The following is an 8,693-nucleotide window of genomic DNA, read 5'->3' on the forward strand; positions in this document are numbered from 1 at the left end:
ATTCCTGGAAGCTATTTAGCCTCATCAGAGAGGGCAAGTAATATCCTTCTCAGAATAGAAAAATATTGAACTTTATGGAGGTATAATTAATATACAACAAAATGTACTCCTTTGTTGGGTGGAGTTCAATTAGTTTTGACAAATGAATACACTCATGTAACTACTACTGCAATCAAGATTTAGCCCATTTTCATCACCCCAAGAATTTCTTCTTGCCTATCTACAGTCCACTTGGGCCCCAAGTGATTCTGTCATTACATGTTAATTTTGCTTATTCTAGAATTTTATACAACGGAATCATACAATATGTACTCTTCTGTGTTTGGTGGTGTTTTGCTCACTCATGTTGTTGCATATACCCATCATTTGTTCATTTTTATTACTGAGTATAATATTGTATATTATAACCTTTAAAAATCTATTCACCTGTAGATAGACATTTTAGTTGTTTCCAGGTTGTGAACATGATAAAGTTGCATTGTGTGCAAGTCTTTGTGTGGATATATGTTTTCCTTTCTTTTGGGTAAATACCTAGCAGTGAAATTGCTGGGTGGTTAGGTAAGAAACTTTCAAGAAATTGGCAAACAGCTTTTACAAATAGCTGTACCATTTTACGTTCCCACCAGCAGTGTGAGTTCCAGGTATTCTACCTCTGTATTAATCAAAGGTCTCCAAAGAAACAGAACCAATAAGAGATTCTATATATGTATATAATTTATTATGGGAATTGGCTTACACAATTACAGAGGCCAAGAAGTTGTCTGCAAGCTGGAGAACCAAGAAAGCCAGTAGTGAGTTAGGAGGTCTAACAGTCAGTAGTACTCTTGTCCAAAGATAGGTGAAGATGGGTGTCCCAGTTTAAACAGAGAGCGTGAACTGTGCCCTCAGTTTGTTGTTGTTGTTGTTGTTCTGTCTGAGTCCTCAATGGATGGAACAATGCCTGCCCACATTGAAGGGTGATTTTCTTTATTTTCTACCAAGTCAAATGTTAATGTCTTCTGGAAATATCCTCACAGACATACCAGAAAAAGTTATACCAGCTATCTGGCATCCCTTAGTCCAGTCAAGTTAACCCATAAAATTAACCATCACAACATTCTCACCAACAGTTGATATTTGCAGTAGACAAAATAATAGCTCCCAAAGGATGTCCATGTTTTAATCCCCAAAACCTGTAAATATGTTACCTTACATGGCAAAAGGGACTTTGTAGATGTGATTAAGAATCTTTTTTTATTTTTTAGGATTTTTTTTTGAGAGAGGACTCTTCTGTGTTGTCCAGGCTGGAGTCCAGTGGTGCAATCATGGCTCATTGCAGCCTCAACCTCCAGGCTCAAGCGATCTTCCCACTGGGACTACAGGCACGCACTGTCATGCCCGGCTATTTATTTTATTTTATTTTTTGTAGAGAGAGGATCTTGCTGTGTTACCCAGGCTACTCTCGAACTCCTGAGCTCAAGTGATCCTCCCACCTCGGCCTCCCAAAGTGTTGGGACTATAGGTGTGAGCCACCATGCCCAGCCTGGTTAAGGATCTTGAGATGAAGAGATTATCCAGATGAGCCAAAATAATCATAAAGGTACTTAAAAGATGGAAAGTGGAGGCAGAAGAGTTAGAGGAGATGTGAGGATGAAAACAGGTCAGAGTGATGTAGTCATCTGCTAAGGAATGAGGCCACCACTAAAAAAATAGAAAAGTCAAAGAATAGGTTTTCTCTTAAAGCTTCTAGAAGGAATACAGCTCTGCAGACAGCTTGATTTTAGCCCTGTAAGCCCCATTTCAGATGTCTCACCTCAAGAACTGTAAGACAATAAGTTTGTGTTGTTGTAAGTGTGTGGTAATTTATTATGGCAGCAATAGGAAACTAATACATTTTGTTTGTCTTTTAATTTTAGTAATTCAATGAATACATATTGTATCTCAGAATGGTTTTAATTTGTGTGTATCTATCTAGTGATGTCAAGTGTCTTTTAGGAGCCCTTCATATATTTCCTGTGAAATGTCTGCTCAAGTCTTTTGTCCATTTTAACTGAATTGTCTTATGATTTAGTTGCAAGAGTTCTTTATATGTCTTGAATACAAATCCTTTGCTAATATATGAATTGGGACTATTTTCTCCCAGTATTTGGCTTACTTTTTTATTTTCTTAATGATGCCTTTCAAAGGGAATAAATTTTTAATTTTGATGAAATCCAATGTATCGATTTTTAACTTTTTATGCTTTATGCTTTTTGAGTCTAACAAATTTTTGACTATCCTCAAATGGCAGGAATTTGGATGTAGGTTCTTTTCTAAAAGTTTTATAATTTCAACTTCAAAATTTACTTCCTTGAACTTTTTAACATGAGTTGAGATGCTTTGCATGAAGCCAGAGGCTTTGTTGACTTTTAGAGAATCTTTTCATGCAATCTGAAAACTCCATTAATTCTGTCTCTGGGTGATAGACACTAAAGCAATCACTTCAGCACTTTGGGAGGCTGAGGCGGGCAGATCACCTGAGGTCAGGAGTTTGAGATCAGTCTGGCCAACATGATGAAACCCCGTCTCTACCAAAAATACAAAAATTAGCTGGGTGTGGTAGTGTGCATCTATAATTCAAGCTACTAGGGAGGCTGAGGCAGGAGAATCGCTTGAGCCCAGGAGGTGGAGGTTGCAGTGAGCTGAGATCGCACCACTGCACCCCGGCCTGAGCAACAGAGCAGACTCCATCTCGAAAACAAAAAAACAAAAACAAAAACAACATAAAAAGAGAGAGAAATATATGAAAATATGCTTTTTTTGCCCAGTACTCTTTCTGACTCCTGAAACATAAACTAGCATTTACTGCATTGTGATGCTCTGCCAGACAAACTTTCCTTATCTATAAAACTTGGTTCATTTCATAGATGAGGAAGCTGAGATGCACAGAGTTTAATTACCTGCTATAGATTACACAAGTATAATCAGTCCAGAATTTAAGTTCCTGCCTCATGGATATACTTTGAACTTTCTCATTTGATGGTATGACTTCTTACTCTTGAAATATATTACCCTTTTTTTCTATGAAAAATGTTATTGCTCTAAAGTTAAAATGCAATAACCATATTAAATATGGGCTCTTTCTTCTCAAGCGCCTGTCAGATTATGAAGGGAACAATCCAATGTTCCTCTTTTCTTCCCTTAGGGGCAGAGATTTTTGGCACCGTTTGTATCTCCATTGTCCTATTTCACTTCTGTGAAGAGCAAAGGCAATTGATGGATCAATGCTTGGAGCAAAATGCAGAGAATATGCATTTTGTATATTCTCTGCATTTTGCAAAGAATGCAAAGAATCACTTCTTTAGTCTCTGACATTCTAAAAATGGATGAGCAGAGAGATTAGCCTTTATGCAGTTGGGACTCTGAAAAGCAAGTATTAGTTTGGTGGAAAAGTAATTGAAGTTTTACCATTACTTTCAATGGCAAAACTGCAAATGCTTTTGCACCAACCTACATATACACGAGCATACATAGACACTGAGGAATGTATATCACTACACAAAGCCACCAACAGCCATGTTTATTGGGGGAAGGGTTGCCGAGGATCTTTTCTGTGTCCTCTTGGGAGATATGCGAGTGGTAGAAACAGGCCCCTACATGGTGAACATACTTATCAGGTGGCATTCTGACCCTCTCACTGCCCTACTGTGGCTTTCAGGTTAATTTATTAATTCTCAAAGCTCAATTTTCTATTTTAGTGACAGAAGCAGTATTGTTTATGTGCTAAACTGACTCCCTATTTACTAGTCCTGTGATTTTGAATAATTTGCTTTATTTCTCTATGTCTCATTTTCTCATCTGTAAAATGTAGCTGCCATGACACTGATCCAACATGGTTGTGATAAGGATTTAATGAACTAAAACGGGTAAAGCTCATGAATGTTGCCTGGCATATAGCAAGGGCTCAAAAAATATCTTTAATTATAGGACAATCGTACATACGTGTGTGTGTGTGTGTGTATGTGTGTGTGTGTGTGTGTGTACCTATATGTTTTTCTAAAATGGGACAGAACTGCTTGGTTGTCCATTTCCATGTAACAAACATAGTAATATAAATAAAGTAATAGTAGGGAAAAAAAGATCTTACAACAGTCCCGTAAAGTACTGAGGCACAGAGAAGTTAAATGTACTGCCCATGTTTACAGAATTCAAAATGATTACACAGATTACACAATACCTCTTTATTTTCCTGTCCAGATCTGATAGCTTTAGGTGAAGCGGGGAGAATGAGTCATAACTGGCAGGTATGGGAGGGGGGCTAATATCTCTGGCTGCTTTGCCTTAAACACAGGATTTATTCTAACCAGCAGTGGCTGAGCTGAACCTTGAAAACAAGTTTGCCTCGTTATACACACGCTCACTCTGCTGCTCAGCCTTCTTAGTGCCACACACGGTCAGGAACCCTCACTCAACAGTGAGATGTTTGTGGGTTTGCTGGTTGACACTAGAAAGGAGAGTGTGGTGACAAAAGGAGCTAAGGTGAGAGTAGGGTGTTTCAAAAGCAAATACTGCCTTCTTTACAAGCTTGCCAACTCTCAGAGGAAAGACTGTGATTCTGTCTTTGTGGACCACGGAAGTTCCCTGCACCTTTGTCTATTACAGGATTGTCTTGTCTTATTCATCTGAATGCCCCGAGTGCCCAGCCCAGAACCTGGTGAATGGTCAGTGTTCCATAACTGTTGAATGGTACTGGACACCAACCATCTTAGCCCTGGAAAGAGCTTGAGTGGTCTGAGTTGCAGGAAAGCTCAGAAATAATAACACCTGAACTCCTGCTGGATACAGGAATCTCCTTGCATTATAAATAAAAGAATGCAGTAGTTTGGAGCATAGGATCTGGAAACAGACTTTCCTGGGTTTAAGTCTCAGCTCCATCATCCCAAATTCTGTAAATATGGACAGTTTATTTAACTTCTCTGTGCCTCAATACTTTATAGGGATATTGTAAGATTTTTTCCCAACTATTACTTTATTTATATTACTATGCTTGTTACAAAGAAAAAGATAACCAAGCAATTCTGCCCCATTTCAGAAAAAGTTTCCAATCAACACCAATTATATGGTGATAAATAACTGGAATGGTGACACCTCCGGGTCAAGACTGGCAAGGAAAATGCTATGGTTCGTCTCCAACAAGAATATGGCACATGGCCAGCACAGGTCACGCTAAAACTGAGTCCTTAGTGCTGGGCCCAGATTTGGATCTCTTCTCTGAAGCTAGCAAGTCAGGTAAAATAATTGGGTTTTTAAAAAAGTAGTTTAAAATAAAGCTCAAGTTAAAAACCCATGCTTTTGACATATTTCCTTTCAAATTTTATGTAAAACATACTTTTCTACTTTAATAGCCCAGATTTTTTTCTTTACACAGCCCATCACATAGTTGCAGACAGACTCTTCTGCCTTAAGATGTAAACATAGGAAAAAATTAATGGCATCTACATAATATTTTTTCCACATTCTGCCATTATATGGAAAATAAAAAAAAACTTTTTAAAAAGAAAGAAAGGTTCCATCTTAGATTCTCACAACCTCTCGTTCCACAGTTTATGAACCTGACTCTGATGCTAAGCTGGCAGTGTGTGTAAGCAGATTTTTGTTTTTAGTGAAGGAAACCTGGGAAAAGATGGATTGAGGTCATTTTCTTCCAAGAGTTATTGAATGGTACATGCTCCTCAAAGCCCTCATTCTCTCAAACTAGAGCACATTTCAGGATCACACAGGCTTCCTTATAATGCTGGCTGTCTTCAGTGGCAAACTCACAGATCCATCCCAGTTGGCTGTTGCAGTTTTTGTAGCTCACATCTTGAACCATGTGGCAGCCAGTAAGCATGATCTGATCTTGAACTTCACCATACTATAGGTTAACTACTTTGTGACAAAGAAATGCCCTGCTAGTGGTGCCTGTGCACCTAGTAGAGATGAGTTGAGTTCTGAGCCATTGGTCAGGATTATATTACAGTTTGCACAAGAAGACAGATGGGTACTGCCAATATGATCAAGGAAAATTCTGCCCATTTTTAGAGCTGAAGTTTTAAAAACCTGCATAGGTGAGTAGAATAAAGGGGCTGCAAGAGCACACCAGTCCTCCCAACAGCAAGTGAAAGGTAGGACACAACCCACAGTGGGCGTAACTGGGCTGGCCTGGGCTTCCCCTAAAGCTGGGTTGTGATACTGTAAGATTTTAATAAGATAATATATGTAGCTTATTTAAAACAATGCCTGGTTCATAGGAAGTTCTCAATGAATGCTGACCTCCTCCTCTTCCTCTTTCTTCTTCCTCTTTCTCCTCCTCTTTCTTCTTCTTCCTTTTCTCCTCCTTATCACTCCCTTCCTCTTCTTCTTCTTCTGGCTTCTGCTTGGAAATCCTCAATGACAGAGATACGCTGAGACAAACCTACCTTCTCTTAATTTTCATTCATTGATCTCCAACCTTTCTTCCCATGGAGGCTTTCAGACAGCCAAAGATAGCTATTAGGTACGTCCAGAGCCTTCTGTAAAGTCACACATCTACACTTCTCTCTAATCATGTTTTCTCATCCCATGTGATATCCAGATTTTTTTCCATTTGTTTAAAGCCTTTTTGTTGCCCATGGGTGATGCCTTAGTGGCACATGATCCTAATGCAGTTAGTTCAGGAAGAAGGAAGTGTGGGCTTTTTTATTCTCCAACATAGGCATGATTCCAACTCAAACATAGTTTCTTGGATCTCTTTGAAGAGGTAGAGGTTATGAACAGGGTGTCTACCTAGCTATTATCATTCATTATACCTGTCCCCCTCACCCCCCCCCCCCACACACACACACACATGCACATTCACCCTGAATCTCTGCTCTTTTTACTAGGGTTGAAGTGTGAGGTTCTGTATGACATAACTCCTCCTTCCCCCATTATGGCTGCTGTGACACTCTGAGAGGGGACCAAGTGGGTGCTGGCCATTCTACATTTCTTTTAGTGCCACCAAAAACATCTTCAATACTGAAGCAGAGTAAGTGCTGTGAACCAGGAGAGTGATCCAGAAATCCCCCTATGCTAAATCCTACATAGCAGCCAGTGATCCAGGGAGACCTGGCTTGACTTAGCAGGAGGGACCCGTGGCAGAGAGTGAGTGATGCCCATTCTGAACCTGCAGTTTTATGTCTTTGTTCCCCTGGTGCTTGGGTACTTGACATTTACAGCTTCTCTCCTGAGCTGCACCATTCCTTCCATCTTGCCTCCCTGTTGTGCTCCACCCATTGCTGATTCCTGCTTGTCTTGCCAACCTCAGCTCTCCCCAAACCTTAAAACACCTATGCTTAACGGTTTGCTTTTCTTCATATATTTTAGGCTCTAGTACCTGGTTCCCCTTCAGGCATTAAGCTCCTTCAATAATAACTAACAATTCTGGAGCAAGAATTGTCAGTGAAAAAAAAAATTGACATTTACTGAGCATTTACTATTTGCTAGACTAAGTGCTTTACATGCAACATGTCATCTAAACCTCACAAAGACTCTCTAATATAAGGTAGCTCATGTTATTGGCTATTTGTTATATGTTAATATATTTTATATGTTATTATATATATATATATATACGTGTGTGTGTGTGTGTGTGTATATATATGTTATATGTTATTGGTTATAAGAAAAGAAAATGGGGGCCAGGTGTGGTAGCTCACACCTGTAATCTTAGCACTTTGAGAAGCCAAGGTGGGTAGATTGCTTGAGCCCAGGAGTTCCAAGACCAGCCTGTCCAACATGGTGAAACCCCCATCTCTACAAAAATTACAAAACCTAGCTAGGGGTGGTGGCATATACCTGTAGTCCCAGCTACTCAGAAGGCCTGATGTGGGAGGATCACTTGAGCCCAGGAGGTGGAGGCTGCAGTGAGCCGAGATCACATCACTGCACTCCAAATCCTGTTTCAAAAATAAAATAAAATAAAATAAATAGGGCTTGAGAGGTTAGATAGCTGGTGGGAGAACTGAGGTGGATACCCAGTATCTCTGAGTCCAAACTGTAATGCTTCTCCAAGCAGGAATCCTCCAGTAATTAATAATAATTCCCTCCCACGGGGTATCTTGGGATTCCAACAGGAAAGAAGAACCACTGTCAGTTATGAAACAAGGGACTATTATGAAATTTAGACCTTACATAATTATGGAAGAAGCAGAGAAAGTGAAGGTGCCACTGGAGAGTTGAAAGATCAGAGCAAGAGTAAGTAACAGTCATGCATGTCCCACTGCAGAAGTGAAACTGCGATGGCAAGCTCATGGGAAGCCCATGAGAAACTGCCGCCACTGCCAACATACGGTGATAGGCCTGGACCCTCAGACCACTGTTGATCAGTGGGGTCAACAGTTGGAACATAGGTAGAATGTAGAGCAGATGGCAGCAAGGACAAACTGGAACCTGCCAGCACCTCTGCATCTGTCATCATGTCTAATCACAATGACTTTCAGAGGTAATCATCCTGCTTTAGTCTTTCAAATCTCATGCACATTTCTTTTTTGACAACTCTAATCCAGAACCATATAGGGAGGGGGACTCTGGGAAATATACTTCCAGGTTAATCAAGTTGACATATGCAAACCTTCCTGCCTTAGTCTGTCTTGTGCTTTCATAAAAGAATACCTGAGACTGAGTAATATATAAAGATTAGAAATGTATTGGCTTATGGTTCTGGAGGCTAGGAAGTC

At 39.9% G+C, this 8,693-nt stretch overlaps 1 pseudogene; it reads right to left on the reverse strand.

Moving 5' to 3' along the window:
* Positions 1 to 5,617: 5,617 nt before the first annotated feature.
* Positions 5,618 to 6,033, reverse strand: LOC115899011 (annotated as a pseudogene).
* Positions 6,034 to 8,693: the final 2,660 nt, after the last annotated feature.

This window comes from Rhinopithecus roxellana, chromosome 8 (genome assembly GCF_007565055.1).
Source record: "Rhinopithecus roxellana isolate Shanxi Qingling chromosome 8, ASM756505v1, whole genome shotgun sequence".
Taxonomy (NCBI): domain Eukaryota; kingdom Metazoa; phylum Chordata; class Mammalia; order Primates; family Cercopithecidae; genus Rhinopithecus; species Rhinopithecus roxellana.